We start from the raw sequence: 25784 nt of genomic DNA, 5'->3' as shown, positions 1-25784 counted from the left end.
GGGATTTGGATCGCGGGGCAAGTCAGGCGTACCATGAGTGTTTTGACTGGGACGACTAGGGTCTTTGGCTGTTCTTCATCAAAGGGCTGTACTTACTCTGGTTTCTTTTCATAACGCACAAGTCTTTCGCCTTTTACTAAAGACTTCCGTGGAAAGCAACACCAATACGTTGAAGCTATTTTTGGCAGGCTTTGCCGTTTGGCTGAGCCTTGTGCTTTTGTGAAGATCAGAAAAGCCATTTTAAGCCTGAGCTAGATTTAGGTGTTTGATGCCCAGTGAAAAGTATTGCACTGTGACAAGTGACACTTGTGCCTGAAGATTGCGTTGGGCAGCTAACGGTTGGGCCACATCACTTTTCGGCCTTTTGGCTGTAGTAAATGTTCTCATCAGTTTAATATCTGATATGTCCTCAATAAGACGACAGCATTAAACATATGTTTTTTGTGTCGGGGGCTGAAAAAGGGGCTTGCTCCGTTCACTCCACGCATCGACCCGGTATTGCAGCGCCGCTGGAAATGGCGCACCCTTCTCCTGCCTTGTGGACAACCAAATATCAACGCAAACGGAGCGGCCCATTGCTCAAATTGCCATTGGACTGAGAAACAAATGAGTCCCACTGGATGCTGTCTTCATGGCCTGGCGTTGTGGCAAAATAGGCTCTGTTGACTCCTCATCACCCATGTCCCTTGGCGAACCTCATTGGGCTCCCAGTCTCAAATGGCTGTAAAACATGACAACTGGAGTAAAAGCCAATCAACAGCAAAATGAAGTCTCAAAAAATACAGCGAGATTTGCACTTTTAATTGGCAGAAAAACACAGGACAGAGAGGAAATATTGCCACGGTGATATTGTGGGCAGGGGTAGGGGAATGGGTGTGGCCTGGGATTTGGATCGCGGGGCAAGTCAGGCGTACCGTGAGTGTTTTGACTGGGACGACTAGGGTCTTTGGCTGTTCTTCATCAAAGGGCTGTACTTACTCTGGTTTCTTTTCATAACGCGCAAGTCTTTCGCCTTTTACTAAAGACTTCCGTGGAAAGGAACACCAATGCGTTGAAGCTATTTTTGGCAGGCTTTGTCATTTGGCTTAGCCTTGTGCTTTTGTGAAGATCAGAAAAGCCATTTTAAGCCTGAGCTAGATTTAGGTGTTTGATGCCCAGTGAAAAGTATTGCACTGTGACAAGTGACACTTGTGCCTGAAGATTGCGTTGGGCAGCTAACGGTTGGGCCACATCACTTTTCAGCCTTTTGGCTGTAGTAAATGTTCTCATCAGTTTAATATCTGATATGTCCTCAATAAGACGACAGCATTAAACATATGTTTTTTGTGTCGGGGGCTGAAAAAGGGGCTTGCTCCGTTCACTCCACGCATCGACCCGGTATTGCAGCGCCGCTGGAAATGGCGCACCCTTCTCCTGCCTTGTGGACAACCAAATATCGACGCAAACGGAGCGGCCCATTGCTCAAATTGCCATTGGACTGAGAAACAAATGAGTCCCACTGGATGCTGTCTTCATGGCCTGGCGTTGTGGCAAAATAGGCTCTGTTGACTCCTCATCACCCATGTCCCTTGGCGAACCTCATTGGGCTCCCAGTCTCAAATGGCTGTAAAACATGACAACTGGAGTAAAAGCCAATCAACAGCAAAATGAAGTCTCAAAAAATACAGCGAGATTTGCACTTTTAATTGGCAGAAAAACACAGGACAGAGAGGAAATATTGCCATGGTGATATTGTGGGCAGGGGTAGGGGAATGGGTGTGGCCTGGGATTTGGATCGCGGGGCAAGTCAGGCGTACCGTGAGTGTTTTGACTGGGACGACTAGGGTCTTTGGCTGTTCTTCATCAAAGGGCTGTACTTACTCTGGTTTCTTTTCATAACGCACAAGTCTTTCGCATTTTACTAAAGACTTCCGTGGAAAGGAACACCAATGAGTTGAAGCTATTTTTGGCAGGCTTTGCCATTTGGCTTAGCCTTGTGCTTTTGTGAAGATCAGAAAAGCCATTTTAAGCCTGAGCTAGATTTAGGTGTTTGATGCCCAGTGAAAAGTATTGCACTGTGACAAGTGACACTTGTGCCTGAAGATTGCCTTGGGCAGCTAACGGTTGGGCCACATCACTTTTCGGCCTTTTGGCTGTAGTAAATGTTCTCATCAGTTTAATATCTGATATGTCCTCAATAAGACGACAGCATTAAACATATGTTTTTTGTGTCGGGGGCTGAAAAAGGGGCTTGCTCCGTTCACTCCACGCATCGACCCGGTATTGCAGCGCCGCTGGAAATGGCGCACCCTTCTCCTGCCTTGTGGACAACCAAATATCGACGCAAACGGAGCGGCCCATTGCTCAAATTGCCATTGGACTGAGAAACAAATGAGTCCCACTGGATGCTGTCTTCATGGCCTGGCGTTGTGGCAAAATAGGCTCTGTTGACTCCTCATCACCCATGTCCCTTGGCGAACCTCATTGGGCTCCCAGTCTCAAATGGCTGTAAAACATGACAACTGGAGTAAAAGCCAATCAACAGCAAAATGAAGTCTCAAAAAAATACAACGAGATTTGCACTTTTAATTGGCAGAAAAACACAGGACAGAGAGGAAATATTGCCACAGTGATATTGTGGGCAGGGGTAGGGGAATGGGTGTGGCCTGGGATTTGGATCGCGGGGCAAGTCAGGCGTACCATGAGTGTTTTGACTGGGACGACTAGGGTCTTTGGCTGTTCTTCATCAAAGGGCTGTACTTACTCTGGTTTCTTTTCATAACGCACAAGTCTTTCGCCTTTTACTAAAGACTTCCGTGGAAAGGAACACCAATGAGTTGAAGCTATTTTTGGCAGGCTTTGCCGTTTGGCTGAGCTTTGTGCTTTTGTGAAGATCAGAAAAGCCATTTTAAGCCTGAGCTAGATTTAGGTGTTTGATGCCCAGTGAAAAGTATTGCACTGTGACAAGTGACACTTGTGCCTGAAGATTGCGTTGGGCAGCTAACGGTTGGGCCACATCACTTTTCGGCCTTTTGGCTGTAGTAAATGTTCTCATCAGTTTAATATCTGATATGTCCTCAATAAGACGACAGCATTAAACATATGTTTTTTGTGTCGGGGGCTGAAAAAGGGGCTTGCTCCGTTCACTCCACGCATCGACCCGGTATTGCAGCGCCGCTGGAAATGGCGCACCCTTCTCCTGCCTTGTGGACAACCAAATATCGACGCAAACGGAGCGGCCCATTGCTCAAATTGCCATTGGACTGAGAAACAAATGAGTCCCACTGGATGCTGTCTTCATGGCCTGGCGTTGTGGCAAAATAGGCTCTGTTGACTCCTCATCACCCATGTCCCTTGGCGAACCTCATTGGGCTCCCAGTCTCAAATGGCTGTAAAACATGACAACTGGAGTAAAAGCCAATCAACAGCAAAATGAAGTCTCAAAAAATACAGCGAGATTTGCACTTTTAATTGGCAGAAAAACACAGGACAGAGAGGAAATATTGCCACAGTGATATTGTGGGCAGGGGTAGGGGAATGGGTGTGGCCTGGGATTTGGATCGCGGGGCAAGTCAGGCGTACCATGAGTGTTTTGACTGGGACGACTAGGGTCTTTGGCTGTTCTTCATCAAAGGGCTGTACTTACTCTGGTTTCTTTTCATAACGCACAAGTCTTTCGCCTTTTACTAAAGACTTCCGTGGAAAGGAACACCAATGAGTTGAAGCTATTTTTGGCAGGCTTTGCCGTTTGGCTGAGCTTTGTGCTTTTGTGAAGATCAGAAAAGCCGTTTTAAGCCTGAGCTAGATTTAGGTGTTTGATGCCCAGTGAAAAGTATTGCACTGTGACAAGTGACACTTGTGCCTGAAGATTGCGTTGGGCAGCTAACGGTTGGGCCACATCACTTTTCGGCCTTTTGGCTGTAGTAAATGTTCTCATCAGTTTAATATCTGATATGTCCTCAATAAGACGACAGCATTAAACATATGTTTTTTGTGTCGGGGGCTGAAAAAGGGGCTTGCTCCGTTCACTCCACGCATCGACCCGGTATTGCAGCGCCGCTGGAAATGGCGCACCCTTCTCCTGCCTTGTGGACAACCAAATATCGACGCAAACGGAGCGGCCCATTGCTCAAATTGCCATTGGACTGAGAAACAAATGAGTCCCACTGGATGCTGTCTTCATGGCCTGGCGTTGTGGCAAAATAGGCTCTGTTGACTCCTCATCACCCATGTCCCTTGGCGAACCTCATTGGGCTCCCAGTCTCAAATGGCTGTAAAACATGACAACTGGAGTAAAAGCCAATCAACAGCAAAATGAAGTCTCAAAAAATACAGCGAGATTTGCACTTTTAATTGGCAGAAAAACACAGGACAGAGAGGAAATATTGCCACAGTGATATTGTGGGCAGGGGTAGGGGAATGGGTGTGGCCTGGGATTTGGATCGCGGGGCAAGTCAGGCGTACCGTGAGTGTTTTGACTGGGACGACTAGGGTCTTTGGCTGTTCTTCATCAAAGGGCTGTACTTACTCTGGTTTCTTTTCATAACGCACAAGTCTTTCGCCTTTTACTAAAGACTTCCGTGGAAAGCAACACCAATGAGTTGAAGCTATTTTTGGCAGGCTTTGCCATTTGGCTTAGCCTTGTGCTTTTGTGAAGATCAGAAAAGCCATTTTAAGCCTGAGCTAGATTTAGGTGTTTGATGCCCAGTGAAAAGTATTGCACTGTGACAAGTGACACTTGTGCCTGAAGATTGCGTTGGGCAGCTAACGGTTGGGCCACATCACTTTTCGGCCTTTTGGCTGTAGTAAATGTTCTCATCAGTTTAATATCTGATATGTCCTCAATAAGACGACAGCATTAAACATGTTTTTTGTGTCGGGGGCTGAAAAAGGGGCTTGCTCCGTTCACTCCACGCATCGACCCGGTATTGCAGCGCCGCTGGAAATGGCGCACCCTTCTCCTGCCTTGTGGACAACCAAATATCGACGCAAACGGAGCGGCCCATTGCTCAAATTGCCATTGGACTGAGAAACAAATGAGTCCCACTGGATGCTGTCTTCATGGCCTGGCGTTGTGGCAAAATAGGCTCTGTTGACTCCTCATCACCCATGTCCCTTGGCGAACCTCATTGGGCTCCCAGTCTCAAATGGCTGTAAAACATGACAACTGGAGTAAAAGCCAATCAACAGCAAAATGAAGTCTTAAAAAATACAGCGAGATTTGCACTTTTAATTGGCAGAAAAACACAGGACAGAGAGGAAATATTGCCACAGTGATATTGTGGGCAGGGGTAGGGGAATGGGTGTGGCCTGGGATTTGGATCGCGGGGCAAGTCAGGCGTACCGTGAGTGTTTTGACTGGGACGACTAGGGTCTTTGGCTGTTCTTCATCAAAGGGCTGTACTTACTCTGGTTTCTTTTCATAACGCACAAGTCTTTCGCCTTTTACTAAAGACTTCCGTGGAAAGGAACACCAATGAGTTGAAGCTATTTTTGGCAGGCTTTGCCATTTGGCTGAGCCTTGTGCTTTTGTGAAGATCAGAAAAGCCATTTTAAGCCTGAGCTAGATTTAGGTGTTTGATGCCCAGTGAAAAGTATTGCACTGTGACAAGTGACACTTGTGCCTGAAGATTGCGTTGGGCAGCTAACGGTTGGGCCACATCACTTTTCGGCCTTTTGGCTGTAGTAAATGTTCTCATCAGTTTAATATCTGATATGTCCTCAATAAGACGACAGCATTAAACATATGTTTTTTGTGTCGGGGGCTGAAAAAGGGGCTTGCTCCGTTCACTCCACGCATCGACCCGGTATTGCAGCGCCGCTGGAAATGGCGCACCCTTCTCCTGCCTTGTGGACAACCAAATATCGACGCAAACGGAGCGGCCCATTGTTCAAATTGCCATTGGACTGAGAAACAAATGAGTCCCACTGGATGCTGTCTTCATGGCCTGGCGTTGTGGCAAAATAGGCTCTGTTGACTCCTCATCACCCATGTCCCTTGGCAAACCTCATTGGGCTCCCAGTCTCAAATGGCTGTAAAACATGACAACTGGAGTAAAAGCCAATCAACAGCAAAATGAAGTCTCAAAAAATACAGCGAGATTTGCACTTTTAATTGGCAGAAAAACACAGGACAGAGAGGAAATATTGCCACGGTGATATTGTGGGCAGGGGTAGGGGAATGGGTGTGGCCTGGGATTTGGATCGCGGGGCAAGTCAGGCGTACCATGAGTGTTTTGACTGGGACGACTAGGGTCTTTGGCTGTTCTTCATCAAAGGGCTGTACTTACTCTGGTTTCTTTTCATAACGCACAAGTCTTTCGCCTTTTACTAAAGACTTCCGTGGAAAGCAACACCAATACGTTGAAGCTATTTTTGGCAGGCTTTGCCGTTTGGCTGAGCCTTGTGCTTTTGTGAAGATCAGAAAAGCCATTTTAAGCCTGAGCTAGATTTAGGTGTTTGATGCCCAGTGAAAAGTATTGCACTGTGACAAGTGACACTTGTGCCTGAAGATTGCGTTGGGCAGCTAACGGTTGGGCCACATCACTTTTCGGCCTTTTGGCTGTAGTAAATGTTCTCATCAGTTTAATATCTGATATGTCCTCAATAAGACGACAGCATTAAACATATGTTTTTTGTGTCGGGGGCTGAAAAAGGGGCTTGCTCCGTTCACTCCACGCATCGACCCGGTATTGCAGCGCCGCTGGAAATGGCGCACCCTTCTCCTGCCTTGTGGACAACCAAATATCAACGCAAACGGAGCGGCCCATTGCTCAAATTGCCATTGGACTGAGAAACAAATGAGTCCCACTGGATGCTGTCTTCATGGCCTGGCGTTGTGGCAAAATAGGCTCTGTTGACTCCTCATCACCCATGTCCCTTGGCGAACCTCATTGGGCTCCCAGTCTCAAATGGCTGTAAAACATGACAACTGGAGTAAAAGCCAATCAACAGCAAAATGAAGTCTCAAAAAATACAGCGAGATTTGCACTTTTAATTGGCAGAAAAACACAGGACAGAGAGGAAATATTGCCACGGTGATATTGTGGGCAGGGGTAGGGGAATGGGTGTGGCCTGGGATTTGGATCGCGGGGCAAGTCAGGCGTACCGTGAGTGTTTTGACTGGGACGACTAGGGTCTTTGGCTGTTCTTCATCAAAGGGCTGTACTTACTCTGGTTTCTTTTCATAACGCGCAAGTCTTTCGCCTTTTACTAAAGACTTCCGTGGAAAGGAACACCAATGCGTTGAAGCTATTTTTGGCAGGCTTTGTCATTTGGCTTAGCCTTGTGCTTTTGTGAAGATCAGAAAAGCCATTTTAAGCCTGAGCTAGATTTAGGTGTTTGATGCCCAGTGAAAAGTATTGCACTGTGACAAGTGACACTTGTGCCTGAAGATTGCGTTGGGCAGCTAACGGTTGGGCCACATCACTTTTCAGCCTTTTGGCTGTAGTAAATGTTCTCATCAGTTTAATATCTGATATGTCCTCAATAAGACGACAGCATTAAACATATGTTTTTTGTGTCGGGGGCTGAAAAAGGGGCTTGCTCCGTTCACTCCACGCATCGACCCGGTATTGCAGCGCCGCTGGAAATGGCGCACCCTTCTCCTGCCTTGTGGACAACCAAATATCGACGCAAACGGAGCGGCCCATTGCTCAAATTGCCATTGGACTGAGAAACAAATGAGTCCCACTGGATGCTGTCTTCATGGCCTGGCGTTGTGGCAAAATAGGCTCTGTTGACTCCTCATCACCCATGTCCCTTGGCGAACCTCATTGGGCTCCCAGTCTCAAATGGCTGTAAAACATGACAACTGGAGTAAAAGCCAATCAACAGCAAAATGAAGTCTCAAAAAATACAGCGAGATTTGCACTTTTAATTGGCAGAAAAACACAGGACAGAGAGGAAATATTGCCATGGTGATATTGTGGGCAGGGGTAGGGGAATGGGTGTGGCCTGGGATTTGGATCGCGGGGCAAGTCAGGCGTACCGTGAGTGTTTTGACTGGGACGACTAGGGTCTTTGGCTGTTCTTCATCAAAGGGCTGTACTTACTCTGGTTTCTTTTCATAACGCACAAGTCTTTCGCATTTTACTAAAGACTTCCGTGGAAAGGAACACCAATGAGTTGAAGCTATTTTTGGCAGGCTTTGCCATTTGGCTTTGCCTTGTGCTTTTGTGAAGATCAGAAAAGCCATTTTAAGCCTGAGCTAGATTTAGGTGTTTGATGCCCAGTGAAAAGTATTGCACTGTGACAAGTGACACTTGTGCCTGAAGATTGCCTTGGGCAGCTAACGGTTGGGCCACATCACTTTTCGGCCTTTTGGCTGTAGTAAATGTTCTCATCAGTTTAATATCTGATATGTCCTCAATAAGACGACAGCATTAAACATATGTTTTTTGTGTCGGGGGCTGAAAAAGGGGCTTGCTCCGTTCACTCCACGCATCGACCCGGTATTGCAGCGCCGCTGGAAATGGCGCACCCTTCTCCTGCCTTGTGGACAACCAAATATCGACGCAAACGGAGCGGCCCATTGCTCAAATTGCCATTGGACTGAGAAACAAATGAGTCCCACTGGATGCTGTCTTCATGGCCTGGCGTTGTGGCAAAATAGGCTCTGTTGACTCCTCATCACCCATGTCCCTTGGCGAACCTCATTGGGCTCCCAGTCTCAAATGGCTGTAAAACATGACAACTGGAGTAAAAGCCAATCAACAGCAAAATGAAGTCTCAAAAAAATACAACGAGATTTGCACTTTTAATTGGCAGAAAAACACAGGACAGAGAGGAAATATTGCCACAGTGATATTGTGGGCAGGGGTAGGGGAATGGGTGTGGCCTGGGATTTGGATCGCGGGGCAAGTCAGGCGTACCATGAGTGTTTTGACTGGGACGACTAGGGTCTTTGGCTGTTCTTCATCAAAGGGCTGTACTTACTCTGGTTTCTTTTCATAACGCACAAGTCTTTCGCCTTTTACTAAAGACTTCCGTGGAAAGGAACACCAATGAGTTGAAGCTATTTTTGGCAGGCTTTGCCGTTTGGCTGAGCTTTGTGCTTTTGTGAAGATCAGAAAAGCCATTTTAAGCCTGAGCTAGATTTAGGTGTTTGATGCCCAGTGAAAAGTATTGCACTGTGACAAGTGACACTTGTGCCTGAAGATTGCGTTGGGCAGCTAACGGTTGGGCCACATCACTTTTCGGCCTTTTGGCTGTAGTAAATGTTCTCATCAGTTTAATATCTGATATGTCCTCAATAAGACGACAGCATTAAACATATGTTTTTTGTGTCGGGGGCTGAAAAAGGGGCTTGCTCCGTTCACTCCACGCATCGACCCGGTATTGCAGCGCCGCTGGAAATGGCGCACCCTTCTCCTGCCTTGTGGACAACCAAATATCGACGCAAACGGAGCGGCCCATTGCTCAAATTGCCATTGGACTGAGAAACAAATGAGTCCCACTGGATGCTGTCTTCATGGCCTGGCGTTGTGGCAAAATAGGCTCTGTTGACTCCTCATCACCCATGTCCCTTGGCGAACCTCATTGGGCTCCCAGTCTCAAATGGCTGTAAAACATGACAACTGGAGTAAAAGCCAATCAACAGCAAAATGAAGTCTCAAAAAATACAGCGAGATTTGCACTTTTAATTGGCAGAAAAACACAGGACAGAGAGGAAATATTGCCACAGTGATATTGTGGGCAGGGGTAGGGGAATGGGTGTGGCCTGGGATTTGGATCGCGGGGCAAGTCAGGCGTACCATGAGTGTTTTGACTGGGACGACTAGGGTCTTTGGCTGTTCTTCATCAAAGGGCTGTACTTACTCTGGTTTCTTTTCATAACGCACAAGTCTTTCGCCTTTTACTAAAGACTTCCGTGGAAAGGAACACCAATGAGTTGAAGCTATTTTTGGCAGGCTTTGCCGTTTGGCTGAGCTTTGTGCTTTTGTGAAGATCAGAAAAGCCATTTTAAGCCTGAGCTAGATTTAGGTGTTTGATGCCCAGTGAAAAGTATTGCACTGTGACAAGTGACACTTGTGCCTGAAGATTGCGTTGGGCAGCTAACGGTTGGGCCACATCACTTTTCGGCCTTTTGGCTGTAGTAAATGTTCTCATCAGTTTAATATCTGATATGTCCTCAATAAGACGACAGCATTAAACATATGTTTTTTGTGTCGGGGGCTGAAAAAGGGGCTTGCTCCGTTCACTCCACGCATCGACCCGGTATTGCAGCGCCGCTGGAAATGGCGCACCCTTCTCCTGCCTTGTGGACAACCAAATATCGACGCAAACGGAGCGGCCCATTGCTCAAATTGCCATTGGACTGAGAAACAAATGAGTCCCACTGGATGCTGTCTTCATGGCCTGGCGTTGTGGCAAAATAGGCTCTGTTGACTCCTCATCACCCATGTCCCTTGGCGAACCTCATTGGGCTCCCAGTCTCAAATGGCTGTAAAACATGACAACTGGAGTAAAAGCCAATCAACAGCAAAATGAAGTCTCAAAAAATACAGCGAGATTTGCACTTTTAATTGGCAGAAAAACACAGGACAGAGAGGAAATATTGCCACGGTGATATTGTGGGCAGGGGTAGGGGAATGGGTGTGGCCTGGGATTTGGATCGCGGGGCAAGTCAGGCGTACCGTGAGTGTTTTGACTGGGACGACTAGGGTCTTTGGCTGTTCTTCATCAAAGGGCTGTACTTACTCTGGTTTCTTTTCATAACGCGCAAGTCTTTCGCCTTTTACTAAAGACTTCCGTGGAAAGGAACACCAATGCGTTGAAGCTATTTTTGGCAGGCTTTGTCATTTGGCTTAGCCTTGTGCTTTTGTGAAGATCAGAAAAGCCATTTTAAGCCTGAGCTAGATTTAGGTGTTTGATGCCCAGTGAAAAGTATTGCACTGTGACAAGTGACACTTGTGCCTGAAGATTGCGTTGGGCAGCTAACGGTTGGGCCACATCACTTTTCGGCCTTTTGGCTGTAGTAAATGTTCTCATCAGTTTAATATCTGATATGTCCTCAATAAGACGACAGCATTAAACATATGTTTTTTGTGTCGGGGGCTGAAAAAGGGGCTTGCTCCGTTCACTCCACGCATCGACCCGGTATTGCAGCGCCGCTGGAAATGGCGCACCCTTCTCCTGCCTTGTGGACAACCAAATATCGACGCAAACGGAGCGGCCCATTGCTCAAATTGCCATTGGACTGAGAAACAAATGAGTCCCACTGGATGCTGTCTTCATGGCCTGGCGTTGTGGCAAAATAGGCTCTGTTGACTCCTCATCACCCATGTCCCTTGGCGAACCTCATTGGGCTCCCAGTCTCAAATGGCTGTAAAACATGACAACTGGAGTAAAAGCCAATCAACAGCAAAATGAAGTCTCAAAAAATACAGCGAGATTTGCACTTTTAATTGGCAGAAAAACACAGGACAGAGAGGAAATATTGCCACGGTGATATTGTGGGCAGGGGTAGGGGAATGGGTGTGGCCTGGGATTTGGATCGCGGGGCAAGTCAGGCGTACCGTGAGTGTTTTGACTGGGACGACTAGGGTCTTTGGCTGTTCTTCATCAAAGGGCTGTACTTACTCTGGTTTCTTTTCATAACGCACAAGTCTTTCGCCTTTTACTAAAGACTTCCGTGGAAAGGAACACCAATGAGTTGAAGCTATTTTTGGCAGGCTTTGCCATTTGGCTTAGCCTTGTGCTTTTGTGAAGATCAGAAAAGCCATTTTAAGCCTGAGCTAGATTTAGGTGTTTGATGCCCAGTGAAAAGTATTGCACTGTGACAAGTGACACTTGTGCCTGAAGATTGCGTTGGGCAGGTAACGGTTGGGCCACATCACTTTTCGGCCTTTTGGCTGTAGTAAATGTTCTCATCAGTTTAATATCTGATATGTCCTCAATAAGACGACAACATTAAACATATGTTTTTTGTGTCGGGGGCTGAAAAAGGGGCTTGCTCCGTTCACTCCACGCATCGACCCGGTATTGCAGCGCCGCTGGAAATGGCGCACCCTTCTCCTGCCTTGTGGACAACCAAATATCAACGCAAACGGAGCGGCCCATTGCTCAAATTGCCATTGGACTGAGAAACAAATGAGTCCCACTGGATGCTGTCTTCATGGCCTGGCGTTGTGGCAAAATAGGCTCTGTTGACTCCTCATCACCCATGTCCCTTGGCGAACCTCATTGGGCTCCCAGTCTCAAATGGCTGTAAAACATGACAACTGGAGTAAAAGCCAATCAACAGCAAAATGAAGTCTCAAAAAATACAGCGAGATTTGCACTTTTAATTGGCAGAAAAACACAGGACAGAGAGGAAATATTGCCACGGTGATATTGTGGGCAGGGGTAGGGGAATGGGTGTGGCCTGGGATTTGGATCGCGGGGCAAGTCAGGCGTACCATGAGTGTTTTGACTGGGACGACTAGGGTCTTTGGCTGTTCTTCATCAAAGGGCTGTACTTACTCTGGTTACTTTTCATAACGCACAAGTCTTTCGCCTTTTACTAAAGACTTCCGTGGAAAGGAACACCAATGCGTTGAAGCTGTTTTTGGCAGGCTTTGTCATTTGGCTTAGCCTTGTGCTTTTGTGAAGATCAGAAAAGCCATTTTAAGCCTGAGCTAGATTTAGGTGTTTGATGCCCAGTGAAAAGTATTGCACTGTGACAAGTGACACTTGTGCCTGAAGATTGCGTTGGGCAGTTAACGGTTGGGCCACATCACTTTTCGGCCTTTTGGCTGTAGTAAATGTTCTCATCAGTTTAATATCTGATATGTCCTCAATAAGACGACAGCATTAAACATATGTTTTTTGTGTCGGGGGCTGAAAAAGGGGCTTGCTCCGTTCACTCCACGCATCGACCCGGTATTGCAGCGCTGCTGGAAATGGCGCACCCTTCTCCTGCCTTGTGGACAACCAAATATCAACGCAAACGGAGCGGCCCATTGCTCAAATTGCCATTGGACTGAGAAACAAATGAGTCCCACTGGATGCTGTCTTCATGGCCTGGCGTTGTGGCAAAATAGGCTCTGTTGACTCCTCATCACCCATGTCCCTTGGCGAACCTCATTGGGCTCCCAGTCTCAAATGGCTGTAAAACATGACAACTGGAGTAAAAGCCAATCAACAGCAAAATGAAGTCTCAAAAAATACAGCGAGATTTGTACTTTTAATTGGCAGAAAAACACAGGACAGAGAGGAAATATTGCCACAGTGATATTGTGGGCAGGGGTAGGGGAATGGATGTGGCCTGGGATTTGGATCGCGGGGCAAGTCAGGCGTACCGTGAGTGTTTTGACTGGGACGACTAGGGTCTTTGGCTGTTCTTCATCAAAGGGCTGTACTTACTCTGGTTTCTTTTCATAACGCACAAGTCTTTCGCCTTTTACTAAAGACTTCCGTGGAAAGGAACACCAATGAGTTGAAGCTATTTTTGGCAGGCTTTGCCGTTTGGCTGAGCCTTGTGCTTTTGTGAAGATCAGAAAAGCCATTTTAAGCCTGAGCTAGATTTAGGTGTTTGATGCCCAGTGAAAAGTATTGCACTGTGACAAGTGACACTTGTGCCTGAAGATTGCGTTGGGCAGCTAACGGTTGGGCCACATCACTTTTCGGCCTTTTGGCTGTAGTAAATGTTCTCATCAGTTTAATATCTGATATGTCCTCAATAAGACGACAACATTAAACATATGTTTTTTGTGTCGGGGGCTGAAAAAGGGGCTTGCTCCGTTCACTCCACGCATCGACCCGGTATTGCAGCGCCGCTGGAAATGGCGCACCCTTCTCCTGCCTTGTGGACAACCAAATATCAACGCAAACGGAGCGGCCCATTGCTCAAATTGCCATTGGACTGAGAAACAAATGAGTCCCACTGGATGCTGTCTTCATGGCCTGGCGTTGTGGCAAAATAGGCTCTGTTGACTCCTCATCACCCATGTCCCTTGGCGAACCTCATTGGGCTCCCAGTCTCAAATGGCTGTAAAACATGACAACTGGAGTAAAAGCCAATCAACAGCAAAATGAAGTCTCAAAAAATACAGCGAGATTTGCACTTTTAATTGGCAGAAAAACACAGGACAGAGAGGAAATATTGCCACAGTGATATTGTGGGCAGGGGTAGGGGAATGGGTGTGGCCTGGGATTTGGATCGCGGGGCAAGTCAGGCGTACCGTGAGTGTTTTGACTGGGACGACTAGGGTCTTTGGCTGTTCTTCATCAAAGGGCTGTACTTACTCTGGTTTCTTTTAATAACGCACAAGTCTTTCGCCTTTTACTAAAGACTTCCGTGGAAAGGAACACCAATGAGTTGAAGCTATTTGTGGCAGGCTTTGCCGTTTGGCTGAGCCTTGTGCTTTTGTGAAGATCAGAAAAGCCATTTTAAGCCTGAGCTAGATTTAGGTGTTTGATGCCCAGTGAAAAGTATTGCACTGTGACAAGTGACACTTGTGCCTGAAGATTGCGTTGGGCAGCTAACGGTTGGGCCACATCACTTTTCGGCCTTTTGGCTGTAGTAAATGTTCTCATCAGTTTAATATCTGATATGTCCTCAATAAGACGACAGCATTAAACATATGTTTTTTGTGTCGGGGGCTGAAAAAGGGGCTTGCTCCGTTCACTCCACGCATCGACCCGGTATTGCAGCGCCGCTGGAAATGGCGCACCCTTCTCCTGCCTTGTGGACAACCAAATATCGACGCAAACGGAGCGGCCCATTGCTCAAATTGCCATTGGACTGAGAAACAAATGAGTCCCACTGGATGCTGTCTTCATGGCCTGGCGTTGTGGCAAAATAGGCTCTGTTGACTCCTCATCACCCATGTCCCTTGGCGAACCTCATTGGGCTCCCAGTCTCAAATGGCTGTAAAACATGACAACTGGAGTAAAAGCCAATCAACAGCAAAATGAAGTCTCAAAAAATACAGCGAGATTTGCACTTTTAATTGGCAGAAAAACACAGGACAGAGAGGAAATATTGCCACGGTGATATTGTGGGCAGGGGTAGGGGAATGGGTGTGGCCTGGGATTTGGATCGCGGGGCAAGTCAGGCGTACCGTGAGTGTTTTGACTGGGACGACTAGGGTCTTTGGCTGTTCTTCATCAAAGGGCTGTACTTACTCTGGTTTCTTTTCATAACGCACAAGTCTTTCGCCTTTTACTAAAGACTTCCGTGGAAAGGAACACCAATGAGTTGAAGCTATTTTTGGCAGGCTTTGCCGTTTGGCTGAGCCTTGTGCTTTTGTGAAGATCAGAAAAGCCATTTTAAGCCTGAGCTAGATTTAGGTGTTTGATGCCCAGTGAAAAGTATTGCACTGTGACAAGTGACACTTGTGCCTGAAGATTGCGTTGGGCAGCTAACGGTTGGGCCACATCACTTTTCGGCCTTTTGGCTGTAGTAAATGTTCTCATCAGTTTAATATCTGATATGTCCTCAATAAGACGACAGCATTAAACATATGTTTTTTGTGTCGGGGGCTGAAAAAGGGGCTTGCTCCGTTCACTCCACGCATCGACCCGGTATTGCAGCGCCGCTGGAAATGGCGCACCCTTCTCCTGCCTTGTGGACAACCAAATATCGACGCAAACGGAGCGGCCCATTGCTCAAATTGCCATTGGACTGAGAAACAAATGAGTCCCACTGGATGCTGTCTTCATGGCCTGGCGTTGTGGCAAAATAGGCTCTGTTGACTCCTCATCACCCATGTCCCTTGGCGAACCTCATTGGGCTCCCAGTCTCAAATGGCTGTAAAACATGACAACTGGAGTAAAAGCCAATCAACAGCAAAATGAAGTCTCAAAAAATACAGCGAGATTTGCACTTTTAATTGGCAGAAAAACACAGGACAGAGAGGAAATATTGCCACGGTGATATTGTGGGCAGGGGTAGGGGAATGGGTGTGGCCTGGGATTTGGATCGCGGGGCAAGTCAGGCGTACCGTGAGTGTTTTGACTGGGACGACTAGGGTCTTTGGCTGTTCTTCATCAAAGGGCTGTACTTACTCTGGTTTCTTTTCATAACGCACAAGTCTTTCGCCTTTTACTAAAGACTTCCGTGGAAAGGAACACCAATGAGTTGAAGCTATTTTTGGCAGGCTTTGCCATTTGGCTTAGCCTTGTGCTTTTGTGAAGATCAGAAAAGTCATTTTAAGCCTGAGCTAGATTTAGGTGTTTGATGCCCAGTGAAAAGTATTGCACTGTGACAAGTGACACTTGTGCCTGAAGATTGCGTTGGGCAGGTAACGGTTGGGCCACATCACTTTTCGGCCTTTTGGCTGTAGTAAATGTTCTCATCAGTTTAATATCTGATATGTCCTCAATAAGACGACAGCATTAAACATATGTTTTTTGTGTCGGGGGCTGAAAAAGGGGCTTGCTCCGTTCACTCCACGCATCGACCCGGTATTGCAGCGCCGCTGGAAATGGCGCACCCTTCTCCTGCCTTGTGGACAACCAAATATCAACGCAAACGGAGCGGCCCATTGCTCAAATTGCCATTGGACTGAGAAACAAATGAGTCCCACTGGATGCTGTCTTCATGGCCTGGCGTTGTGGCAAAATAGGCTCTGTTGACTCCTCATCACCCATGTCCCTTGGCGAACCTCATTGGGCTCCCAGTCTCAAATGGCTGTAAAACATGACAACTGGAGTAAAAGCCAATCAACAGCAAAATGAAGTCTCAAAAAATACAGCGAGATTTGCACTTTTAATTGGCAGAAAAACACAGGACAGAGAGGAAATATTGCCACAGTGATATTGTGGGCAGGGGTAGGGGAATGGGTGTGGCCTGGGATTTGGATCGCGGGGCAAGTCAGGCGTACCGTGAGTGTTTTGACTGGGACGACTAGGGTCTTTGGCTGTTCTTCATCAAAGGGCTGTACTTACTCTGGTTTCTTTTCATAACGCACAAGTCTTTCGCCTTTTACTAAAGACTTCCGTGGAAAGCAACACCAATGAGTTGAAGCTATTTTTGGCAGGCTTTGCCGTTTGGCTGAGCCTTGTGCTTTTGTGAAGATCAGAAAAGCCATTTTAAGCCTGAGCTAGATTTAGGTGTTTGATGCCCAGTGAAAAGTATTGCACTGTGACAAGTGACACTTGTGCCTGAAGATTGCGTTGGGCAGCTAACGGTTGGGCCACATCACTTTTCGGCCTTTTGGCTGTAGTAAATGTTCTCATCAGTTTAATATCTGATATGTCCTCAATAAGACGACAACATTAAACATATGTTTTTTGTGTCGGGGGCTGAAAAAGGGGCTTGCTCCGTTCACTCCACGCATCGACCCGGTATTGCAGCGCCGCTGGAAATGGCGCACCCTTCTCCTGCCTTGTGGACAACCAAATATCAACGCAAACGGAGCGGCCCATTGCTCAAATTGCCATTGGACTGAGAAACAAATGAGTCCCACTGGATGCTGTCTTCATGGCCTGGCGTTGTGGCAAAATAGGCTCTGTTGACTCCTCATCACCCATGTCCCTTGGCGAACCTCATTGGGCTCCCAGTCTCAAATGGCTGTAAAACATGACAACTGGAGTAAAAGCCAATCAACAGCAAAATGAAGTCTCAAAAAATACAGCGAGATTTGCACTTTTAATTGGCAGAAAAACACAGGACAGAGAGGAAATATTGCCACAGTGATATTGTGGGCAGGGGTAGGGGAATGGGTGTGGCCTGGGATTTGGATCGCGGGGCAAGTCAGGCGTACCGTGAGTGTTTTGACTGGGACGACTAGGGTCTTTGGCTGTTCTTCATCAAAGGGCTGTACTTACTCTGGTTTCTTTTAATAACGCACAAGTCTTTCGCCTTTTACTAAAGACTTCCGTGGAAAGCAACACCAATGAGTTGAAGCTATTTTTGGCAGGCTTTGCCGTTTGGCTGAGCCTTGTGCTTTTGTGAAGGTCAGAAAAGCCATTTTAAGCCTGAGCTAGATTTAGGTGTTTGATGCCCAGTGAAAAGTATTGCACTGTGACAAGTGACATTTGTGCCTGAAGATTGCGTTGGGCAGCTAACGGTTGGGCCACATCACTTTTCGGCCTTTTGGCTGTAGTAAATGTTCTCATCAGTTTAATATCTGATATGTCCTCAATAAGACGACAGCATTAAACATATGTTTTTTGTGTCGGGGGCTGAAAAAGGGGCTTGCTCCGTTCACTCCACGCATCGACCCGGTATTGCAGCGCCGCTGGAAATGGCGCACCCTTCTCCTGCCTTGTGGACAACCAAATATCAACGCAAACGGAGCGGCCCATTGCTCAAATTGCCATTGGACTGAGAAACAAATGAGTCCCACTGGATGCTGTCTTCATGGCCTGGCGTTGTGGCAAAATAGGCTCTGTTGACTCCTCATCACCCATGTCCCTTGGCGAACCTCATTGGGCTCCCAGTCTCAAATGGCTGTAAAACATGACAACTGGAGTAAAAGCCAATCAACAGCAAAATGAAGTCTCAAAAAATACAGCGAGATTTGCACTTTTAATTGGCAGAAAAACACAGGACAGAGAGGAAATATTGCCACAGTGATATTGTGGGCAGGGGTAGGGGAATGGGTGTGGCCTGGGATTTGGATCGCGGGGCAAGTTAGGCGTACCGTGAGTGTTTTGACTGGGACGACTAGGGTCTTTGGCTGTTCTTCATCAAAGGGCTGTATTTACTCTGGTTTCTTTTCATAAAGCACAAGTCTTTCGCCTTTTACTAAAGACTTCCGTGGAAAGGAACACCAATGAGTTGAAGCTATTTTTGGCAGGCTTTGCCGTTTGGCTGAGCCTTGTGCTTTTGTGAAGATCAGAAAAGCCATTTTAAGCCTGAGCTAGATTTAAGTGTTTGATGCCCAGTGAAAAGTATTGCACTGTGACAAGTGACACTTGTGCCTGAAGATTGCGTTCGGCAGTTAACGGTTGGGCCACATCACTTTTCGGCCTTTTGGCTGTAGTAAATGTTCTCATCAGTTTAATATCTGATATGTCCTCAATAAGACGACAGCATTAAACATATGTTTTTTGTGTCGGGGGCTGAAAAAGGGGCTTGCTCCGTTCACTCCACGCATCGACCCGGTATTGCAGCGCCGCTGGAAATGGCGCACCCTTCTCCTGCCTTGTGGACAACCAAATATCAACGCAAACGGAGCGGCCCATTGCTCAAATTGCCATTGGACTGAGAAACAAATGAGTCCCACTGGATGCTGTCTTCATGGCCTGGCGTTGTGGCAAAATAGGCTCTGTTGACTCCTCATCACCCATGTCCCTTGGCGAACCTCATTGGGCTCCCAGTCTCAAATGGCTGTAAAACATGACAACTGGAGTAAAAGCCAATCAACAGCAAAATGAAGTCTCAAAAAATACAGCGAGATTTGCACTTTTAATTGGCAGAAAAACACAGGACAGAGAGGAAATATTGCCACGGTGATATTGTGGGCAGGGGTAGGGGAATGGGTGTGGCCTGGGATTTGGATCGCGGGGCAAGTCAGGCGTACCATGAGTGTTTTGACTGGGACGACTAGGGTCTTTGGCTGTTCTTCATCAAAGGGCTGTATTTACTCTGGTTTCTTTGCATAACGCACAAGTCTTTCGCCTTTTACTAAAGACTTCCGTGGAAAGGAACACCAATGAGTTGAAGCTATTTTTGGCAGGCTTTGTCATTTGGTTTAGCCTAGTGCTTTTGTGAAGATCAGAAAAGCCATTTTAAGCCTGAGCTAGATTTAGGTGTTTGATGCCCAGTGAAAAGTATTGCACTGTGACAAGTGACACTTGTGCCTGAAGATTGCGTTGGGCAGCTAACGGTTGGGCCACATCACTTTTCGGCCTTTTGGCTGTAGTATCTGTTCTCATCAGTTTAATATCTGATATGTCCTCAATAAGACGACAGCATTAAACATATGTTTTTTGTGTCGGGGGCTGAAAAAGGGGCTTGCTCCGTTCACTCCACGCATCGACCCGGTATTGCAGCGCCGCTGGAAATGGCGCACCCTTCTCCTGCCTTGTGGACAACCAAATATCAACGCAAACGGAGCGGCCCATTGCTCAAATTGCCATTGGACTGAGAAACAAATGAGTCCCACTGGATGCTGTCTTCATGGCCTGGCGTTGTGGCAAAATAGGCTCTGTTGACTCCTCATCACCCATGTCCCTTGGCGAACCTCATTGGGCTCCCAGTCTCAAATGGCTGTAAAACATGACAACTGGAGTAAAAGCCAATCAACAGCAAAATGAAGTCTCAAAAAATACAGCGAGATTTGTACTTTTAATTGGCAGAAAAACACAGGACAGAGAGGAAATATTGCCACGGTGATATTGTGGGCAGGGGTAGGGGAATGGGTGTGGCCTGGGATTTGGATCGCGGGGCAAGTCAGGCGTACCATGAGTGTTTTGACTGGGACGACTAGGGTCTTTGGCTGTTCTTCATCAAAGGGCTGTATTTACTCTGGTTTCTTTGCATAACGCACAAGTCTTTCGCCTTTTACTAAAGACTTCCGTGGAAAGGAACACCAATGAGTTGAAGCTATTTTTGGCAGGCTTTGTCATTTGGTTTAGCCTAGTGCTTTTGTGAAGATCAGAAAAGCCATTTTAAGCCTGAGCTAGATTTAGGTGTTTGATGCCCAGTGAAAAGTATTGCACTGTGACAAGTGACACTTGTGCCTGAAGATTGCGTTGGGCAGCTAACGGTTGGGCCACATCACTTTTCTGCCTTTTGGCTGTAGTATCTGTTCTCATCAGTTTAATATCTGATATGTCCTCAATAAGACGACAGCATTAAACATATGTTTTTTGTGTCGGGGGCTGAAAAAGGGGCTTGCTCCGTTCACTCCACGCATCGACCCGGTATTGCAGCGCCGCTGGAAATGGCGCACCCTTCTCCTGCCTTGTGGACAACCAAATATCAACGCAAACGGAGCGGCCCATTGCTCAAATTGCCATTGGACTGAGAAACAAATGAGTCCCACTGGATGCTGTCTTCATGGCCTGGCGTTGTGGCAAAATAGGCTCTGTTGACTCCTCATCACCCATGTCCCTTGGCGAACCTCATTGGGCTCCCAGTCTCAAATGGCTGTAAAACATGACAACTGGAGTAAAAGCCAATCAACAGCAAAATGAAGTCTCAAAAAATACAGCGAGATTTGTACTTTTAATTGGCAGAAAAACACAGGACAGAGAGGAAATATTGCCACGGTGATATTGTGGGCAGGGGTAGGGGAATGGGTGTGGCCTGGGATTTGGATCGCGGGGCAAGTCAGGCGTACCATGAGTGTTTTGACTGGGACGACTAGGGTCTTTGGCTGTTCTTCATCAAAGGGCTGTACTTACTCTGGTTTCTTTTCATAACGCACAAGTCTTTCGCCTTTTACTAAAGACTTCCGTGGAAAGGAACACCAATGAGTTGAAGCTATTTTTGGCAGGCTTTGCCGTTTGGCTGAGCCTTGTGCTTTTGTGAAGATCAGAAAAGCCATTTTAAGCCTGAGCTAGATTTAGGTGTTTGATGCCCAGTGAAAAGTATTGCACTGTGACAAGTGACACTTGTGCCTGAAGATTGCGTTGGGCAGCTAACGGTTGGGCCACATCACTTTTCGGCCTTTTGGCTGTAGTAAATGTTCTCATCAGTTTAATATCTGATATGTCCTCAATAAGACGACAGCATTAAACATATGTTTTTTGTGTCGGGGGCTGAAAAAGGGGCTTGCTCCGTTCACTCCACGCATCGACCCGGTATTGCAGCGCCGCTGGAAATGGCGCACCCTTCTCCTGCCTTGTGGACAACCAAATATCAACGCAAACGGAGCGGCCCATTGCTCAAATTGCCATTGGACTGAGAAACAAATGAGTCCCACTGGATGCTGTCTTCATGGCCTGGCGTTGTGGCAAAATAGGCTCTGTTGACTCCTCATCACCCATGTCCCTTGGCGAACCTCATTGGGCTCCCAGTCTCAAATGGCTGTAAAACATGACAACTGGAGTAAAAGCCAATCAACAGCAAAATGAAGTCTCAAAAAATACAGCGAGATTTGCACTTTTAATTGGCAGAAAAACACAGGACAGAGAGGAAATATTGCCACGGTGATATTGTGGGCAGGGGTAGGGGAATGGGTGTGGCCTGGGATTTGGATCGCGGGGCAAGTCAGGCGTACCGTGAGTGTTTTGACTGGGACGACTAGGGTCTTTGGCTGTTCTTCATCAAAGGGCTGTATTTACTCTGGTTTCTTTTCATAACGCGGAAATCTTTTGCCTTTTACTAAAGACTTCCGTGGAAAGGAACACCAATGAGTTGAAGCTATTTTTGGCAGGCTTTGTCATTTGGTTTAGCCTAGTGCTTTTGTGAAGATCAGAAAAGCCATTTTAAGCCTGAGCTAGATTTAGGTGTTTGATGCCCAGTGAAAAGTATTGCACTGTGACAAGTCACACTTGTGCCTGAAGATTGCGTTGGGCAGCTAACGGTTGGGCCACATCACTTTTCGGCCTTTTGGCTGTAGTATCTGTTCTCATCAGTTTAATATCTGATATGTCCTCAATAAGACGACAGCATTAAACATATGTTTTTTGTGTCGGGGGCTGAAAAAGGGGCTTGCTCCGTTCACTCCACGCATCGACCCGGTATTGCAGCGCCGCTGGAAATGGCGCACCCTTCTCCTGCCTTGTGGACAACCAAATATCAACGCAAACGGAGCGGCCCATTGCTCAAATTGCCATTGGACTGAGAAACAAATGAGTCCCACTGGATGCTGTCTTCATGGCCTGGCGTTGTGGCAAAATAGGCTCTGTTGACTCCTCATCACCCATGTCCCTTGGCGAACCTCATTGGGCTCCCAGTCTCAAATGGCTGTAAAACATGACAACTGGAGTAAAAGCCAATCAACAGCAAAATGAAGTCTCAAAAAATACAGCGAGATTTGTACTTTTAATTGGCAGAAAAACACAGGACAGAGAGGAAATATTGCCACGGTGATATTGTGGGCAGGGGTAGGGGAATGGGTGTGGCCTGGGATTTGGATCGCGGGGCAAGTCAGGCGTACCATGAGTGTTTTGACTGGGACGACTAGGGTCTTTGGCTGTTCTTCATCAAAGGGCTGTATTTACTCTGGTTTCTTTGCATAACGCACAAGTCTTTCGCCTTTTACTAAAGACTTCCGTGGAAAGGAACACCAATGAGTTGAAGCTATTTTTGGCAGGCTTTGTCATTTGGTTTAGCCTAGTGCTTTTGTGAAGATCAGAAAAGCCATTTTAAGCCTGAGCTAGATTTAGGTGTTTGATGCCCAGTGAAAAGTATTGCACTGTGACAAGTGACACTTGTGCCTGAAGATTGCGTTGGGCAGCTAACGGTTGGGCCACATCACTTTTCGGCCTTTTGGCTGTAGTATCTGTTCTCATCAGTTTAATATCTGATATGTCCTCAATAAGACGACAGCATTAAACATATGTTTTTTGTGTCGGGGGCTGAAAAAGGGGCTTGCTCCGTTCACTCCACGCATCGACCCGGTATTGCAGCGCCGCTGGAAATGGCGCACCCTTCTCCTGCCTTGTGGACAACCAAATATCAACGCAAACGGAGCGGCCCATTGCTCAAATTGCCATTGGACTGAGAAACAAATGAGTCCCACTGGATGCTGTCTTCATGGCCTGGCGTTGTGGCAAAATAGGCTCTGTTGACTCCTCATCACCCATGTCCCTTGGCGAACCTCATTGGGCTCCCAGTCTCAAATGGCTGTAAAACATGACAACTGGAGTAAAAGCCAATCAACAGCAAAATGAAGTCTCAAAAAATACAGCGAGATTTGTACTTTTAATTGGCAGAAAAACACAGGACAGAGAGGAAATATTGCCACGGTGATATTGTGGGCAGGGGTAGGGGAATGGGTGTGGCCTGGGATTTGGATCGCGGGGCAAGTCAGGCGTACCATGAGTGTTTTGACTGGGACGACTAGGGTCTTTGGCTGTTCTTCATCAAAGGGCTGTATTTACTCTGGTTTCTTTGCATAACGCACAAGTCTTTCGCCTTTTACTAAAGACTTCCGTGGAAAGGAACACCAATGAGTTGAAGCTATTTTTGGCAGGCTTTGTCATTTGGTTTAGCCTAGTGCTTTTGTGAAGATCAGAAAAGCCATTTTAAGCCTGAGCTAGATTTAGGTGTTTGATGCCCAGTGAAAAGTATTGCACTGTGACAAGTGACACTTGTGCCTGAAGATTGCGTTGGGCAGCTAACGGTTGGGCCACATCACTTTTCGGCCTTTTGGCTGTAGTATCTGTTCTCATCAGTTTAATATCTGATATGTCCTCAATAAGACGACAGCATTAAACATATGTTTTTTGTGTCGGGGGCTGAAAAAGGGGCTTGCTCCGTTCACTCCACGCATCGACCCGGTATTGCAGCGCCGCTGGAAATGGCGCACCCTTCTCCTGCCTTGTGGACAACCAAATATCAACGCAAACGGAGCGGCCCATTGCTCAAATTGCCATTGGACTGAGAAACAAATGAGTCCCACTGGATGCTGTCTTCATGGCCTGGCGTTGTGGCAAAATAGGCTCTGTTGACTCCTCATCACCCATGTCCCTTGGCGAACCTCATTGGGCTCCCAGTCTCAAATGGCTGTAAAACATGACAACTGGAGTAAAAGCCAATCAACAGCAAAATGAAGTCTCAAAAAATACAGCGAGATTTGTACTTTTAATTGGCAGAAAAACACAGGACAGAGAGGAAATATTGCCACGGTGATATTGTGGGCAGGGGTAGGGGAATGGGTGTGGCCTGGGATTTGGATCGCGGGGCAAGTCAGGCGTACCATGAGTGTTTTGACTGGGACGACTAGGGTCTTTGGCTGTTCTTCATCAAAGGGCTGTATTTACTCTGGTTTCTTTGCATAACGCACAAGTCTTTCGCCTTTTACTAAAGACTTCCGTGGAAAGGAACACCAATGAGTTGAAGCTATTTTTGGCAGGCTTTGTCATTTGGTTTAGCTTAGTGCTTTTGTGAAGATCAGAAAAGCCATTTTAAGCCTGAGCTAGATTTAGGTGTTTGATGCCCAGTGAAAAGTATTGCACTGTGACAAGTGACACTTGTGCCTGAAGATTGCGTTGGGCAGCTAACGGTTGGGCCACATCACTTTTCGGCCTTTTGGCTGTAGTATCTGTTCTCATCAGTTTAATATCTGATATGTCCTCAATAAGACGACAGCATTAAACATATGTTTTTTGTGTCGGGGGCTGAAAAAGGGGCTTGCTCCGTTCACTCCACGCATCGACCCGGTATTGCAGCGCCGCTGGAAATGGCGCACCCTTCTCCTGCCTTGTGGACAACCAAATATCAACGCAAACGGAGCGGCCCATTGCTCAAATTGCCATTGGACTGAGAAACAAATGAGTCCCACTGGATGCTGTCTTCATGGCCTGGCGTTGTGGCAAAATAGGCTCTGTTGACTCCTCATCACCCATGTCCCTTGGCGAACCTCATTGGGCTCCCAGTCTCAAATGGCTGTAAAACATGACAACTGGAGTAAAAGCCAATCAACAGCAAAATGAAGTCTCAAAAAATACAGCGAGATTTGTACTTTTAATTGGCAGAAAAACACAGGACAGAGAGGAAATATTGCCACGGTGATATTGTGGGCAGGGGTAGGGGAATGGGTGTGGCCTGGGATTTGGATCGCGGGGCAAGTCAGGCGTACCATGAGTGTTTTGACTGGGACGACTAGGGTCTTTGGCTGTTCTTCATCAAAGGGCTGTATTTACTCTGGTTTCTTTGCATAACGCACAAGTCTTTCGCCTTTTACTAAAGACTTCCGTGGAAAGGAACACCAATGAGTTGAAGCTATTTTTGGCAGGCTTTGTCATTTGGTTTA

General features: G+C 46.9%; 30 non-coding genes and 29 pseudogenes across 30 annotated transcripts; all 59 read left to right on the top strand.

Moving 5' to 3' along the window:
• The first annotated feature begins 92 nt into the window (after positions 1-92).
• Positions 93-207, top strand: LOC144465959 (U5 spliceosomal RNA). The gene has a single exon (XR_013493036.1). It is a non-coding gene; the product is annotated as a U5 spliceosomal RNA (small nuclear RNA).
• A 141-nt stretch (positions 208-348) lies between these two features.
• Positions 349-529, top strand: LOC144466205 (U2 spliceosomal RNA; annotated as a pseudogene).
• Positions 530-974: 445 nt separating this feature from the next.
• On the top strand, positions 975-1088 carry LOC144465861 (U5 spliceosomal RNA). The gene has a single exon (XR_013492948.1). It is a non-coding gene; the product is annotated as a U5 spliceosomal RNA (small nuclear RNA).
• Positions 1089-1230: 142 nt separating this feature from the next.
• Positions 1231-1411, top strand: LOC144465210 (U2 spliceosomal RNA; annotated as a pseudogene).
• A 445-nt stretch (positions 1412-1856) lies between these two features.
• On the top strand, positions 1857-1971 carry LOC144465751 (U5 spliceosomal RNA). The gene has a single exon (XR_013492859.1). It is a non-coding gene; the product is annotated as a U5 spliceosomal RNA (small nuclear RNA).
• A 141-nt stretch (positions 1972-2112) lies between these two features.
• LOC144466204 (U2 spliceosomal RNA) lies at positions 2113-2293 on the top strand (annotated as a pseudogene).
• A 446-nt stretch (positions 2294-2739) lies between these two features.
• LOC144465332 (U5 spliceosomal RNA) lies at positions 2740-2856 on the top strand. The gene has a single exon (XR_013492491.1). It is a non-coding gene; the product is annotated as a U5 spliceosomal RNA (small nuclear RNA).
• Positions 2857-2995: 139 nt separating this feature from the next.
• On the top strand, positions 2996-3176 carry LOC144466203 (U2 spliceosomal RNA; annotated as a pseudogene).
• Positions 3177-3621: 445 nt separating this feature from the next.
• On the top strand, positions 3622-3738 carry LOC144465331 (U5 spliceosomal RNA). The gene has a single exon (XR_013492490.1). It is a non-coding gene; the product is annotated as a U5 spliceosomal RNA (small nuclear RNA).
• A 139-nt stretch (positions 3739-3877) lies between these two features.
• LOC144466202 (U2 spliceosomal RNA) lies at positions 3878-4058 on the top strand (annotated as a pseudogene).
• A 445-nt stretch (positions 4059-4503) lies between these two features.
• On the top strand, positions 4504-4618 carry LOC144465578 (U5 spliceosomal RNA). The gene has a single exon (XR_013492709.1). It is a non-coding gene; the product is annotated as a U5 spliceosomal RNA (small nuclear RNA).
• Positions 4619-4759: 141 nt separating this feature from the next.
• Positions 4760-4938, top strand: LOC144466145 (U2 spliceosomal RNA; annotated as a pseudogene).
• A 445-nt stretch (positions 4939-5383) lies between these two features.
• On the top strand, positions 5384-5498 carry LOC144465339 (U5 spliceosomal RNA). The gene has a single exon (XR_013492497.1). It is a non-coding gene; the product is annotated as a U5 spliceosomal RNA (small nuclear RNA).
• A 141-nt stretch (positions 5499-5639) lies between these two features.
• On the top strand, positions 5640-5820 carry LOC144466201 (U2 spliceosomal RNA; annotated as a pseudogene).
• A 445-nt stretch (positions 5821-6265) lies between these two features.
• On the top strand, positions 6266-6380 carry LOC144465957 (U5 spliceosomal RNA). Its single transcript, XR_013493035.1, has one exon. It is a non-coding gene; the product is annotated as a U5 spliceosomal RNA (small nuclear RNA).
• A 141-nt stretch (positions 6381-6521) lies between these two features.
• Positions 6522-6702, top strand: LOC144466199 (U2 spliceosomal RNA; annotated as a pseudogene).
• Positions 6703-7147: 445 nt separating this feature from the next.
• On the top strand, positions 7148-7261 carry LOC144465860 (U5 spliceosomal RNA). The gene has a single exon (XR_013492947.1). It is a non-coding gene; the product is annotated as a U5 spliceosomal RNA (small nuclear RNA).
• A 142-nt stretch (positions 7262-7403) lies between these two features.
• LOC144465209 (U2 spliceosomal RNA) lies at positions 7404-7584 on the top strand (annotated as a pseudogene).
• A 445-nt stretch (positions 7585-8029) lies between these two features.
• Positions 8030-8143, top strand: LOC144465829 (U5 spliceosomal RNA). The gene has a single exon (XR_013492921.1). It is a non-coding gene; the product is annotated as a U5 spliceosomal RNA (small nuclear RNA).
• A 142-nt stretch (positions 8144-8285) lies between these two features.
• LOC144466198 (U2 spliceosomal RNA) lies at positions 8286-8466 on the top strand (annotated as a pseudogene).
• Positions 8467-8912: 446 nt separating this feature from the next.
• Positions 8913-9029, top strand: LOC144465330 (U5 spliceosomal RNA). The gene has a single exon (XR_013492489.1). It is a non-coding gene; the product is annotated as a U5 spliceosomal RNA (small nuclear RNA).
• Positions 9030-9168: 139 nt separating this feature from the next.
• On the top strand, positions 9169-9349 carry LOC144466197 (U2 spliceosomal RNA; annotated as a pseudogene).
• A 445-nt stretch (positions 9350-9794) lies between these two features.
• On the top strand, positions 9795-9911 carry LOC144465329 (U5 spliceosomal RNA). The gene has a single exon (XR_013492488.1). It is a non-coding gene; the product is annotated as a U5 spliceosomal RNA (small nuclear RNA).
• A 139-nt stretch (positions 9912-10050) lies between these two features.
• LOC144466196 (U2 spliceosomal RNA) lies at positions 10051-10231 on the top strand (annotated as a pseudogene).
• Positions 10232-10676: 445 nt separating this feature from the next.
• LOC144465859 (U5 spliceosomal RNA) lies at positions 10677-10790 on the top strand. Its single transcript, XR_013492946.1, has one exon. It is a non-coding gene; the product is annotated as a U5 spliceosomal RNA (small nuclear RNA).
• A 142-nt stretch (positions 10791-10932) lies between these two features.
• On the top strand, positions 10933-11113 carry LOC144466195 (U2 spliceosomal RNA; annotated as a pseudogene).
• A 445-nt stretch (positions 11114-11558) lies between these two features.
• LOC144465380 (U5 spliceosomal RNA) lies at positions 11559-11673 on the top strand. The gene has a single exon (XR_013492535.1). It is a non-coding gene; the product is annotated as a U5 spliceosomal RNA (small nuclear RNA).
• A 141-nt stretch (positions 11674-11814) lies between these two features.
• LOC144466056 (U2 spliceosomal RNA) lies at positions 11815-11995 on the top strand (annotated as a pseudogene).
• Positions 11996-12440: 445 nt separating this feature from the next.
• On the top strand, positions 12441-12554 carry LOC144465907 (U5 spliceosomal RNA). The gene has a single exon (XR_013492989.1). It is a non-coding gene; the product is annotated as a U5 spliceosomal RNA (small nuclear RNA).
• A 142-nt stretch (positions 12555-12696) lies between these two features.
• On the top strand, positions 12697-12877 carry LOC144465176 (U2 spliceosomal RNA; annotated as a pseudogene).
• A 445-nt stretch (positions 12878-13322) lies between these two features.
• LOC144465407 (U5 spliceosomal RNA) lies at positions 13323-13437 on the top strand. The gene has a single exon (XR_013492559.1). It is a non-coding gene; the product is annotated as a U5 spliceosomal RNA (small nuclear RNA).
• A 141-nt stretch (positions 13438-13578) lies between these two features.
• LOC144466054 (U2 spliceosomal RNA) lies at positions 13579-13759 on the top strand (annotated as a pseudogene).
• Positions 13760-14204: 445 nt separating this feature from the next.
• On the top strand, positions 14205-14319 carry LOC144465906 (U5 spliceosomal RNA). The gene has a single exon (XR_013492988.1). It is a non-coding gene; the product is annotated as a U5 spliceosomal RNA (small nuclear RNA).
• Positions 14320-14460: 141 nt separating this feature from the next.
• On the top strand, positions 14461-14641 carry LOC144466194 (U2 spliceosomal RNA; annotated as a pseudogene).
• Positions 14642-15086: 445 nt separating this feature from the next.
• Positions 15087-15201, top strand: LOC144465406 (U5 spliceosomal RNA). The gene has a single exon (XR_013492558.1). It is a non-coding gene; the product is annotated as a U5 spliceosomal RNA (small nuclear RNA).
• A 141-nt stretch (positions 15202-15342) lies between these two features.
• On the top strand, positions 15343-15523 carry LOC144466193 (U2 spliceosomal RNA; annotated as a pseudogene).
• A 445-nt stretch (positions 15524-15968) lies between these two features.
• On the top strand, positions 15969-16083 carry LOC144465379 (U5 spliceosomal RNA). The gene has a single exon (XR_013492534.1). It is a non-coding gene; the product is annotated as a U5 spliceosomal RNA (small nuclear RNA).
• A 141-nt stretch (positions 16084-16224) lies between these two features.
• Positions 16225-16405, top strand: LOC144466192 (U2 spliceosomal RNA; annotated as a pseudogene).
• A 445-nt stretch (positions 16406-16850) lies between these two features.
• LOC144465611 (U5 spliceosomal RNA) lies at positions 16851-16965 on the top strand. Its single transcript, XR_013492739.1, has one exon. It is a non-coding gene; the product is annotated as a U5 spliceosomal RNA (small nuclear RNA).
• Positions 16966-17106: 141 nt separating this feature from the next.
• Positions 17107-17287, top strand: LOC144466053 (U2 spliceosomal RNA; annotated as a pseudogene).
• A 445-nt stretch (positions 17288-17732) lies between these two features.
• On the top strand, positions 17733-17847 carry LOC144465894 (U5 spliceosomal RNA). Its single transcript, XR_013492977.1, has one exon. It is a non-coding gene; the product is annotated as a U5 spliceosomal RNA (small nuclear RNA).
• Positions 17848-17988: 141 nt separating this feature from the next.
• On the top strand, positions 17989-18169 carry LOC144466191 (U2 spliceosomal RNA; annotated as a pseudogene).
• A 445-nt stretch (positions 18170-18614) lies between these two features.
• Positions 18615-18729, top strand: LOC144465500 (U5 spliceosomal RNA). The gene has a single exon (XR_013492639.1). It is a non-coding gene; the product is annotated as a U5 spliceosomal RNA (small nuclear RNA).
• A 141-nt stretch (positions 18730-18870) lies between these two features.
• LOC144466190 (U2 spliceosomal RNA) lies at positions 18871-19051 on the top strand (annotated as a pseudogene).
• Positions 19052-19496: 445 nt separating this feature from the next.
• Positions 19497-19610, top strand: LOC144465730 (U5 spliceosomal RNA). The gene has a single exon (XR_013492843.1). It is a non-coding gene; the product is annotated as a U5 spliceosomal RNA (small nuclear RNA).
• A 142-nt stretch (positions 19611-19752) lies between these two features.
• LOC144465237 (U2 spliceosomal RNA) lies at positions 19753-19933 on the top strand (annotated as a pseudogene).
• A 445-nt stretch (positions 19934-20378) lies between these two features.
• LOC144465729 (U5 spliceosomal RNA) lies at positions 20379-20492 on the top strand. The gene has a single exon (XR_013492842.1). It is a non-coding gene; the product is annotated as a U5 spliceosomal RNA (small nuclear RNA).
• A 142-nt stretch (positions 20493-20634) lies between these two features.
• Positions 20635-20815, top strand: LOC144465581 (U2 spliceosomal RNA; annotated as a pseudogene).
• Positions 20816-21260: 445 nt separating this feature from the next.
• On the top strand, positions 21261-21375 carry LOC144465405 (U5 spliceosomal RNA). The gene has a single exon (XR_013492557.1). It is a non-coding gene; the product is annotated as a U5 spliceosomal RNA (small nuclear RNA).
• A 141-nt stretch (positions 21376-21516) lies between these two features.
• Positions 21517-21697, top strand: LOC144466188 (U2 spliceosomal RNA; annotated as a pseudogene).
• Positions 21698-22142: 445 nt separating this feature from the next.
• LOC144465965 (U5 spliceosomal RNA) lies at positions 22143-22256 on the top strand. Its single transcript, XR_013493042.1, has one exon. It is a non-coding gene; the product is annotated as a U5 spliceosomal RNA (small nuclear RNA).
• A 142-nt stretch (positions 22257-22398) lies between these two features.
• LOC144465226 (U2 spliceosomal RNA) lies at positions 22399-22579 on the top strand (annotated as a pseudogene).
• Positions 22580-23024: 445 nt separating this feature from the next.
• LOC144465728 (U5 spliceosomal RNA) lies at positions 23025-23138 on the top strand. The gene has a single exon (XR_013492841.1). It is a non-coding gene; the product is annotated as a U5 spliceosomal RNA (small nuclear RNA).
• Positions 23139-23280: 142 nt separating this feature from the next.
• LOC144465215 (U2 spliceosomal RNA) lies at positions 23281-23461 on the top strand (annotated as a pseudogene).
• Positions 23462-23906: 445 nt separating this feature from the next.
• Positions 23907-24020, top strand: LOC144465727 (U5 spliceosomal RNA). The gene has a single exon (XR_013492840.1). It is a non-coding gene; the product is annotated as a U5 spliceosomal RNA (small nuclear RNA).
• A 142-nt stretch (positions 24021-24162) lies between these two features.
• Positions 24163-24343, top strand: LOC144465204 (U2 spliceosomal RNA; annotated as a pseudogene).
• A 445-nt stretch (positions 24344-24788) lies between these two features.
• On the top strand, positions 24789-24905 carry LOC144465654 (U5 spliceosomal RNA). Its single transcript, XR_013492777.1, has one exon. It is a non-coding gene; the product is annotated as a U5 spliceosomal RNA (small nuclear RNA).
• Positions 24906-25044: 139 nt separating this feature from the next.
• On the top strand, positions 25045-25225 carry LOC144465192 (U2 spliceosomal RNA; annotated as a pseudogene).
• Positions 25226-25670: 445 nt separating this feature from the next.
• On the top strand, positions 25671-25784 carry LOC144465726 (U5 spliceosomal RNA). Its single transcript, XR_013492839.1, has one exon. It is a non-coding gene; the product is annotated as a U5 spliceosomal RNA (small nuclear RNA).

This window comes from Epinephelus lanceolatus, chromosome 12, assembly GCF_041903045.1.
Source record: "Epinephelus lanceolatus isolate andai-2023 chromosome 12, ASM4190304v1, whole genome shotgun sequence".
Classification (NCBI taxonomy): Eukaryota; Metazoa; Chordata; class Actinopteri; order Perciformes; family Serranidae; genus Epinephelus; species Epinephelus lanceolatus.
This window is presented reverse-complemented; position numbering and strand designations above follow the sequence as displayed.